Genomic DNA, 11845 nt, shown 5'->3' on the forward strand with positions numbered 1-11845 from the left:
AGTACTTCAAAAATTCTTAATATAGAAGGAAAACTTTAGTTCTATTTTAGTAGGCATAAATAATATACACTCATAATATCTCAAGATATGATTGGGGAAAAAAAGCATTGAAAACTGATTTGTAATAGGAGATGCAGATTAATAATAAATGGTTACATAACACAAAATGGCACATAATATTAGGAATCATTAACTGCAATAAAAAACAGATGTCACTGTGTCTATAACAACCCTGCAAAATTCTTCTTGTCTGTCACCTCTGGGATTTTTCTTTTACATATACATGTTAAAACTTGCCATTTCCATGGCAAAGACCAGCCAACGAGCTTTTATGTCTGAGCTTATGACGTTTGATACTAATTTTCTAAATTTGCCTAGAATAGAACACATGAGAACTGCAAGCAGCTGACACAAAGAATCACGTAATATTATCTGTGTATGCATTTACAGCTTGTGTTTAGGAAGAAAAACATGTTCAGTGAGAGAATGACATCTTTTCAAGGATTTAAACAAAAACACAAAAAAAATCAGAGCAGGATTAAGGCTTATAAACAGGAAGATACATAGCAATAATTGCACAACAACCTCCCTGCAAGGCTTTTGCTCTGTCACCCTTAAAAGGCATGCTGCACAAATTACAACAGGTCACTCCTAAACATGATTTGGCTAGAAGGAAGCAAAGGCTGGTAAAAACAAAAATGCAGTAACTATTTCCCTGTACTGCATCAGGAATAATTATTAGCATTTCTCTAAATTTAGGTTTTCTTCATTCTGATTACTACAAAAATCTCAACTATACTTCATGTTATAATATTAACCAACTATATCTGATTTTTTGCATTGACTTGAGGAAGTTTACTGTATGAGCACATAACATATTTCTGCACTCAGCCTAACACAGAAACTGCTTAATATCCCAACTCTGACAAAACTTCTGAAAGAGCTTTATTTGAAATTCCCCTGCAGTTAGTGGACATGCTAATCCATACTTACATGTTTGGCGTCTCAGGTCCCAGAAGAGCTACAGGAGGTTCCTTTCTCCCCATTGACATTAAGGTCTTTTTAAATCCCACCAACCATTTAGGGAACTCCAGCTCTCAGCTAAGTAAAACCCTTAATCTGAAGCGCAGAGTCTAAACAACCCCCATCCCTTGAACACACTTGCTACTGTAGGGCACCAAAAGGTTTTAAAACATTGCAAAGAAGAATTTCCTTTCCTTTGGATACAAGGAAGGCCACTCCATGTGTTCACTTGGACTCACATTGTCACTCCTACCTCCACAAAAAGCATCCAAAATTGTAATTGTAATTAAGGGCCTAATATACTGTTCTAGGTCCATGCAAACCCCTCCATTCCTGTAGTGACCAACTTCAACAGAAGATAAATTAACAAAGCTCAGCATATAAACTGGTTACAATCCTTGTTGTTGGGAGCAGCTACAGTCTACATATTTGCTTTTTAAATCAATCTGAAAATTATAATCTGAAGCAATAGTATGACTTGACTTCTGTCTGCATGAAGAAGAAAGTGGAAGCTGTTGCAGAAAAAATAACAGTTACTGATGATATACAAATTTTAAGAGAGACAAGTGTGAACAAACAGAAGGTGTTTCATCAAATTCCCTAATGGCAATATGCAAAGGAAATGCCAACATGCATTATATCAAGATGTGGCTCCTGGCAGGTAGTTAACCCTTTAAAAATTAGTGATGCTGAAAAGTATGAGACTGGATTTCCTCATTTCCCTGCACAGCACATTCTGTTTGGTCTATCATAGGAAAATACCCTTTGCTTTAGTCAACTTCAAAGTTTATTTTGGGGTAAAATTCCGATACAACAGTGTGACCATCTGACCTAAGCCATAATGTGGTAACGCACATGAATACTACTATTCCTCCTCCAGCATCTTTTGCAATGTATGCTGTTCACATGCCAAAAGCTCTTTCACCAATAGACCGTTTATTGAGAAATGAGGTAAACTGGCCAACTATGTGTACCAACTAAAGGTAAAACACTGATAAAAAACAGTGAGAACAGACAAGCGGGGTTTATGGTACAAGAAAGCAAGCCTGATGGAGGGATGAGCAGGAAAAAAGATACAAATGGTCTCTGTAAATTAGGCCAATTTGGTTTAACTAGCATATGTATACATCATGTACTTACATGTACCATAATAATCATAAAGCCCATCCAGAAACAGTATCCCTGTATGAACAGAGTCCCAAACAGTCCAACAGTTACATGCAGAGCTCTGCTGAGGAGACCAGACAGGAAAGGTCTGACCTGTGACCCCTACCAGAACCTGCATGCAGTTGGTAACACACCCCCTGGCAGAGCCAAACACCTTACAAAGTGAGATGACAGCTGGGCATGGTTTATATGGTTTTGTGGAGCCTAGCAAGGCCCACACAGGGTATATGTGTGCCTACGTCCCTTTGCAGACCTATCTGTGTAAAACTCCCAAGTTTACACAGACCATCTGTGTAACAGCCCAAGTGACAATGCTGGTGCACCACCACCCACTGCACCAGTGACTGAACACCGCTGTCTCGCTCTTTGCAGCCACCTTCTGCCATAGCTCTCTCCACTATAAGCCACTGATTTGGAAACAAAAATCCATGCAGGGCAATTTCTCATGGAAAGCAGAATTAAACATCCTGGGCAACAAGCTGTAAGGGACCAGGGTCTAAAAGGCAGATGCCCTAGCAGGAAAAACCTGGTTATGGTTAGAGAGCCACTGCCTCAAGTACATTTTGAAAAGCTTACATATTGCACAGTTCCTTAGCTGCTCCCCACTGTGCTTCTGTACACTGCACTATACAATCTCCCAGTGCAGTAGGTGGGCTGGCTATTTTTAAAGTGCTTTGGATGAGTTTAGGCTGATTATCATGCCTCTGATTTTCCTCGTTTTTGCAGAAGAGACTGAGTTTTGACTCAGAAATAAATATGTCTGGCAAAAGAAAGTCAGTATAAAATTTACACTGAACATAAAATTAAGTCTAAGTACAAAACAAATCACTTCGATAAGTGGTTAATATGTTAATAAAGATACTATTCATCGACTGCTGGGGTTGAATTTATAGTCATTTATAATCTGGAATGTTTTTTACTGGTGTATTTATAACTGCTTATACCACATGGTCCTCACATGGCTAACAAGCTCTGCAGGAACTGTTTTGCTATTTAGGAAAGGCATGTTAATGAAATGTTAACATAAAGTGAGTGACCAGGCAATATATTGTAAGATACTATATTTTATAATCCATACATGAGCAAAAGCATTTACTAGACCATTCTTTAAATAACTGTTAACATATTAAACCAGCAGCAGTGATTCATGCATATTAAATAAACAAGAAAGTAAAGGCTTCCAGTTGAAAACTCTCTATGGCTGTCAAAAGTGGAACCTAGCGAGCTGCAAAGTATTCATAAATGCATGCTAATAAATCCATTCTCAGGTTAAAAGAACCTGAAGCTCTGCCTTAGAAAGTATTTGAATAATAAAGTGTCTCATTAATTCTTCCTGGCAGAGGTAAGAGAAGGATGTTGTATTCACTATCTGTGTCCTTTATCATGTAGCCAGCAACAATGCTGCTTTCTCCTAGGGCCTGGCCCAAGCAGCTAAGGAAGACCTCACCACTCCTCGGCAGGGCAGGCACTCAGTATTCAGATGGCACTGACAGCTGCTGCAAGAGAAGGGTTATGAACTCCTGCGCTTCCACAACTCGATTTCCAACAGACTCTCAGTGCCAAGAGTCTTGCACAAAAGCTTGTTTACAGATTAGAAAAATGAATAGGAAAATAATGCAGTTGCTCCTGTGTCAAAATTCTGAACTCTGCATATATCCACAAGGTCCTACAATTCATATCCTAATACAGAGTTAGACACATAGGAATAAGGCAATGTTAACACAAAGAGAATTTCTAGAAGAGCATTGTTTGAGCTTTATTGACTGGTTAGAAAGGCAAACTAAATGGACAACTTATCCTGGAAAGCCTCAGACCACTTTTCACAACTGACTGATCTGGTTAATAGGACATGAGACTGGACTCAGCACATCTGTACTGCATGTGCACTCTGGGTCTTACCTCAAGGCTTGACCCAACAGACTTACCATTCCTGTGTACAGATTCAGATACTTACCTTCCTCCATGTCCCTCCCTCTCTTCTCTTGAGACCAAACACTAGATTAATACTTTTCCCTAGTTTCAGCTAGATGGCTTGACTTTGAACTGGGACAGAGCAGAGAATACTTGTTAGCACAGCAACCCCCAACCTTTACCCGTTGGCTTTATGGCAACAATTGACAGCAACTTTTGTCACCACCTCTTTGCACTGAATAGAGATCCCTGAACAAACACACACCTTTGTGCTCTTCCCCAGGCACCAGGAACCCTGGGAGGCTGCAGAATCATCAGTAAGAAAACCCACAGCCTGGAGTCTGACATGAACTGTGTGGACTGGCAGTAAGTTACGACATAGGCCCAACCTAAATTTTAACAAAATGCAGCTGCAGACAACCCCTCCATTCTGTTTCCAGATCAGATAATTAGTTGTTTGTGATTTTGGACATTTTTGTTTGGTTGGTTTGCACCTCTTTCTGAGACCCTTTTTGTCTGACCTGCATGTACTCCCAAGAGTTATATCTGGACCAGGACTCTTTCTCACTGTGAGTGCTACATCAGCATTTTAGTGCACTGGAGAGCTTCTTTTTAACTTCAAATTTGCCCTTGTACTTGGAGCCCTACAGCATGTACTTCAGAGCATCATCAGTACGTGGAAAGCAGTTTTTGCCATCTAAAGCATTCCACTTGCAATGCGAACAGTCCAGCATTCCTTCTCCCCTACACACATAGTGCATCCGTAAGACCTACAGGTACTGTAAAACCTTGCTGCTGGTAAAGGTGCAATGCTGACACACACTCCTAGAATCATAAGGGATCATGCCTAGCCAAATCCTGGTCTTTCTCTCTTTGCATCACAAATAGACTTTATGCGTTTATACAGTGCTTGGCGCATTTTTATATAATTCTGTATCATTCTGCAAAGTCATAAAATCCTCCAGGACCACAGGAAAATCTCTGGAGAAATAGAACAAAAAAAATAAAAAGCAAAGCAGGAATGGGAGGTAGGAAAATAGAAAAATTACTAGTGGCAGCCTGTGAACTTTATGAACCTATTACAGAAACCCCAGATGCAAAATGCAACACAGAGCTAAATTCCAGTACCCATTACTCACTCTGCTTTTACACCATGAGTAAGTGATGCATGGAATAAGACACTGTCCTGCATAAGACATCCAGTATAACCTGGGCCACAATGCATGCAGGATTTTCTGTCCCAAAAGACAAGAAGAATAAATGAGTGAAAAAGAAAGCAGAAAAAGATGACTGTGAAAATTCTACATCAACATATTATCAGGAAGATAAAGTATGAGTTGCAGTTACAGATATATATATATATATATATATATATATATATATATATATATACCCTGAACTCTGGTTTCAGAGTAGATACACATACCATGTTTTTGTCAGGCATTTGCCTAAGGGTAGATGATTTTGCTGGATATTAAGTACCTTCTGGGGAGGAGGAGGGAGGTCAGATTTTTTTTTAATTTTCTTTAAACTTACTGGAGTTTCTTTCCAACTTTGTTCCAGCTTAGTTTTGTCCAAGATTCTCTCTAAGTGTACCCTACCCAATGCATGGGGTAGGCAGACTTCAGAAATAGAAAAAAAAACAAATGTTGGAATTGCCTCTTGCTTTTTCATTCTTTCCTTCCTTTTTCAATTTTTCATTGTTGCATATAGATTGCAAGTTGCATTCCCACTGAGAAATGCAGGGCATGTTAAGTAAGGAGTAATTCAATCAAACTACCATCTCTGAACACTGCTTTCTGCATAGTCAGTGGTCTAGTCTCTTCCTGTCCTATCCCATCATCTGTCACTCTTCTGCAAGCCTCCCATTTCCTGTCTTCCTTCTCTGCTCTCCAAACACCCTCTCTTTTCCCTTTTCCCCTTTAACTTGCTTCTTTTGCCCCTATATACACAAGGGGACACCTCTGCACAATCACTTGATGTCTCAATAATAAAGCTGACATTAAAAAGTTAAGTAACCATGATTAATGATAAAGGAGGTAGGACTTCAGGAACAATGCACCAAGGAAGCAAAAATGTCTATACTGGGCTAATGTAATCTCTCTGTGGTGGCCAGAAGTGAGCACTTACGAAAAAAATGTGAAAACACATTGTTCGGAGCATTCCCTAACCTGAGAATATTTTAAGATTTCCATCAATTAGTGGTCTGGGGATTTCCTGTGTGGCAGCCAGCATCCAGACTACCATTCTCTGCATTCATACATTAACTTCCTCAGTTAATTTTTCAGTGCCCTCTCATTTTTGTATTTGTGAGAAACAGTGATTAATTATTGTTTGAATCTTTTTACAGAACTCATGTGGTGATTCAACTAGCATCCTTTACAACTGCCGATGTGCTATATTCAGTCCATACAGCCAGAAAGTTTTGTTTCACATCCAGTCAGTAATCACAAGCTGGTATTATCTTCCACAATAAAAACAAAGCAACTATCATTATATCACATCTGTTTTTTAGCTTAAAGCAAGTGTTTAAGGGCAGCTCTGGAAAAAGCCACATCTTCTCAAAATACCTTTTCCAGTTTGTGCCTCTGTAGTGCCAGCGGTCATACAGTGCAAATTAACTCATATGTTTTTGGATGTAAGCCTGATGGTGAATGCCAGCCCTTGATTTTCCACAGTCCAGGGTACACACATTCAGAAATGGATGTAATACTTACAATAATGCTTTGTTAAGTTGCAAGTCTAAAAAAGAGGGTAATGTTGACTTCTGAAGATCAGATGAACAAGGTAGGCAGTGTAGTAGTTTTAGCCTACTTTTCAAGTGATATATTTACAAGCAGAACAGAGCTTGTATATAACTCAGGAAACGTGATTTTCAAGAAATTTCAACGAATTTGAATAAAAACCCTTAGGGTCCTTTCAGGTTTTGTTGACAATTTTTCAAGAATTTGTGTAGTTTCTGCAGCTGCATGTCATAGGATTTCCAGAACAGGCTGACTCAGTCACACCCATGTATTCTTGTAGTGCTCTGTTATTTACAAGGCGCTCTGTTAAAACGGACAGTTATGATTTGGCTATAGGCATAACTTCAATTGTCTTTAAGTACTTTCACATATCTTAACTTTCACATAACTTAAGACTTTATCCTTCAAAGAATTCATTACCCCAAACCAAAGAGTCCCACTAATCTCACTGTATTCTGGATCAGGGTAAACATACAAACCACCACCATGAGAAACAGCAAAATCTAAACCTGAACTAGAGGGATAATATGGTCTTGTATTTTTCTGCAACAGTGCTACCTTCACAGCAGGTGAAATTCTGGCCTCACTAACATCGCTGACTAAATTTCTATGGAAGATTTCACCAAAAAGGCTTCACTGATACATACACCTTACAAGTTAATCCACTTAAGCTGTTACTTCTGAGAGCATGCTGCCTAGTCAGAATGTTTACTCCTTAAAAATAATTCTGAGAAGAAAGATGCAAGGACTGGAGAATACTGAATACCTAAACTCAAACCCTAAGAGGTCAGTTCCGATTTTTGATATATCTGATGCAATTTTCTTAATTGCTGCAGCATAATTCTAAATTACTAACAGGGCATTTTTATTTTTAATTTCTTTTCTTTCCTTCTGTTTTCTTTAAATTTGCAGCTGCAAATCAATGCAAACTCATTTAGCCATTACCCAGGAGAAAACTTCTATTTTGTAAAGTGAACACGGTGCTTTCAGGACCTCTCTGAAAGCATTTAACAACGTTCCACCCTTGGTCCTTTCCATCCTCCCATCCCTAGCTTGAAAGCTTGCATTCTCACTGGCCATCCTTTTAAATATGCTTTTGTAAAACTGCACTGAAGTGAAAAATGTTCACAAAGAACTCTGTTTTATTATTTTAAGTAGAAAAGGTAGCTCTTCTGCCTTGATTCTGGCATCTTACAGGTTATTTTTTTTTCTTAAAATTTTGGCCAAAAACAGCAATAAAATAGACCAATTCCCAGTTTCCTATGTTACAGCCAACAAACTGATTGCATTATTACTGGATAACATCACCCTTTTGGAATTAAGCTGCTAGCTGAGGTCTTATAATAGTGAATTCACACCGCCACGGTTAGCAATGTCAGCATTTCTGTTATAATAGTCTCTTCCTCCTCCTACTCTCTTTTCCCAAAGGACTGAAATTTGGACTTAAAAACTGACTTAAGGTTGAAGCACTGACAACATAATCCCTGTCCATAAGTCCACATCTTATCATTTGAGCATATTTATGACAAGTAGTTTTGAAGTATTTTTAAGTAGAGGCCCAGGCATGCCTTCTTCCTACTTCCAAAACTTGAGCATGTATCCAAAGAACATAGGACTCATTCCCACTACCTTTGTGACTTAAGTTTCTTAATAAATGAGCTTTTAATCAACTCTTAATTTTAATAAGACACTGCTTTAAAACTGTTCATCCAACCTATAGGGTGGCCTGGAAGATGTATTTTGCTAGAGCTTCACTTCAAAAACCTGTTTCAGAACCAGGATGTCATGCAAAAACCATGCTTCTCAAAAGCACTGCTGGTGCTGAACTACACAACATAAAGGATACGAAAAGGCTCCACCTGGGACCCACGAGCATACGCAGGAGACCTGTTGCATGCTCACCATGAAGACATCTGCAATACATTCTAGCTGGGACATGCCACCAGGACTCCGTGGGAACCACATGCAGCAAAAACCCTGCAGTTTGCTTGCTAAACAGGGCAGACCGTCCGTGGCGCATTACATCAATGCTCTCTGCCACTTTAACTCCGGGTCCCTTTCCAGGTCTTAGCCCCCCTTTCCCTCCCCACCCCGCCATCCAGCTGCTCTGGGCTGTGCTTGCCTTCACCCGGCAGAGTGCAGGCGGCACTCCCTGATGAACATGGCCGGGGGGGGCGCCTGAGCCCCGCTGGGCCGAGCTCAGGACCCCGGCCAGAAGTGAGCACCGGCCCCGGCCCTAGGTCGCTTGCCCAGACCAGCCTTAGGGTTTCACCCTTGGCGCCCGGACGCAGCCCCTCCGGCAGCATGCTGGGGCGGAGGATGCGAGGGACAGCCACCCCCTCCCGGGCCCGTTGGTCACTTACGTTGGGGGCGGGTGCCGCCGGGAGCGCTGCCGGCAGCAGGGCCGGACCCCGGCCCTGCCTCCGACGGGGGTGCCGGGCCGACAAGGAGGGAGGGGGAGAGGGTTGGGATCCCTTTCGGTGTCGGAAGGGTGAATATGTGCCGGAAAACCGGGCGTTTATTCCACGCTGCAGAAGCAGAGGGGTAGCAAGGAGGGGGTTGTGTGAGGGGGGGGCGGCGGTGCCCGGGGAAGGGGCCGAGAACGGCAGCAATGTGCCCGCTCCCCGCTTAGCTGGTGGATCCGCTAACTGGCGGCTGCTGCGGGCCTCCGTGAGTCACCCCCGGCCGCGGCAGCGTCAGCCTCGCAGCGGCGTTGGCAGCTAGACGAGCCGCGGCGCAGAGCCGCCGCTGTCCTCGGATGAACCCGTGGGGCTGCCAGCGCCAGCCGAGCGCGCGCAAGGCGAGAGCCGCGGCTCTGCCGGCGCGGCAGCGTGCGACACCCCTTCGGCGGGGATGGCGGAGACGGGGCGGGGGGCGGGAGAGGGGGGGGCGAGCCCCTCGGCGGCCGGGCCGGAAAGGTAAGATGGGACAGGGAAGGTGCGGCGGGGGCACGGTCACTAGAAGGGCACGGGGAGGGGGAAGAGCTGCCCTCTAAGGGCCGCTCGTCCCTGAGGCGGAGGCTGCGGCGGTTTGCTGGGGGTCGGCGCGACCGGGACCACCGACCCGGGGAGAGGGGAGGGGGGAGCGTGGAGAGCCCTCCCTAGCCGGGCGGAGGTGGGAATCGCCCCCGACAGCGGGGATGCTCATCGGTGCGAATGGCAAACGCCTTTGGCCCTGTCCTGTTAAAACAATAAAACAGCATCCCCTGCCCCGCGGTGCAGAGATCCGGCTCCTCTTGGGTGAAAGGTGTATGGTTGCCCAACCTTATCTCCCCGCTCCCGGCCGCGGGCAACGGCAGGAAACCGGGGCAGCTGCTAGCAGCTGCCAACGATGTCTCGAAAGCCGCAGGCAGGGTCATGGCCGCCTCCGCTCCCCGAGGTGGCGTAACCCGGTGGGGGCTCGTAGCCAGAGCTTTCTTTTGCTCCCACCTGTCATCTCTAGTTATTCTTTGCAGTCTGTCCCCCCCCCCCCCCCCCTTCCCCGACAGCTGGAGCCGGCGAGTCTCTAAGGACGAGGCAGGTTGCCCACGCGAAAACGTGTAAAGTTGGAACCCCGGCAAGACACTTTCACCCCTCTAGCCGTGTCCCGGGCGGCCCCGGTGCCGCGCTTTTCCCGGGGCTTTCGGCGAGCGTTGGCTACCGGGCTGCCGATTGCCGGGGTCTGCGGTGCACCCGCGCCCCGCACCTCCTCCCCTCGAGGAGCCGCGCTAGGAGGCGGACTGCCGCCAGGAAAGCACTCCGCATGAGGGAGAGGCGACCTGGGAAAGGGCTTTTAAGGAAATTCTCCGAGGGAGGGGGAGGTCCTCTCTGCCCCTGGCGAGAGAGTCTGATCTGCACACGCAGATGTGTCGTCGCGGTGCAGGAGGTCCCTGAGAACAGCGCCCGAGATCTCCCAGAGACAGCACCTTAATAGCCGTAATAATTAAAAACAACAACAAAAACCCCCTTCTGCTTGGCCTTAATGATCCTTTACACACATTCCCCGCCCGCTCCCTCCCCCGTCCCCCCAGTGAAGGGTACTGATTATTCTCACTCCTCTGCTTGCCGGGAGCGCAGCCTGATGAAAGGACTTTATCCTCGAGTGACTCCATCGCTTGCTCCTCCCCCTTCTCTCCCCAGCCCGCCGACCGCCTCGCTTCGCTCTCAACCCTAATTGGGCTCTTGCTAATGTGATTAAAGCCCAGTTAAATGTTTCTTGATAAATCTTGTCAAGAGAATAACCCCCCTCCCCTCCCCTCTGTTGGTTGTCAGAAGCCTGGTTTACAGATAGGACATGCCTGGCTCCTGCTGTCCATACTCTTGTGGGAAGTTGGCATTTCACAATTGTTCCTTTAACAGGGTTGTTTTGGAGCCGCTCCTGGGGATTGTTCGTCTTCAGGCCGGGCTTGCTGATAAGAACCGCCCGTGGCTTTTATGTAACACGTTAGGATTTGATCCTGGTCCCAAAATCGCACTGTTGCTTCAGCCTTTCACTTCACTCTCCCCGGCCCCCCACTCCCGCTGCTGAGCTCTTAGAGCCCTCTTCCCGGAAAGGCTCTTGCTCGATACGAGCTGTCGAGGGGCGACCGCCCGTGTCAAAGCCGCGCAGGTCTCGGCAGCGCTGCTCGCGGACGCAGGGTGCGCGCCGAGGCGGCTGCCGCCCACAACCGGCGGCGGGCAGCTCTGCGCGCCGTGTCGGACCCCTGCCACCCCAGTCCCCGGCACTAGCCCGTTTCTTCTGCTCCTCTCTCCGCGCCGGCAACCCTCGGGAGAGTTTCTCCCGTTGCTGCCCGCACGTTTTGCGGCAGCGCTCATGGGAGAGAGGGAGCTCTCTCCCCTCCACCTGCATCTGTTTTCTTTGGTTTCCCTGTAATTGGGCTAGGGTTAAACCCCATCTCGCCCCTTCTATCACTTGAGCAATTTGACTGAATTCGTAGGAATTAGGAACCACGTGGAGGGCGAGAGTGGTCTCCAGGAGCCGGGGCCCTGTGGCCGGTCGCGGGCTGGCAGCGCTGCTCCCGG

The sequence above is a fragment of the Pezoporus occidentalis genome, unplaced genomic scaffold (genome assembly GCF_034315485.1).
Source record: "Pezoporus occidentalis ecotype Australia unplaced genomic scaffold, CSIRO_AGI_Poc_V1 ctg31, whole genome shotgun sequence".
NCBI lineage: Eukaryota > Metazoa > Chordata > Aves > Psittaciformes > Psittacidae > Pezoporus > Pezoporus occidentalis.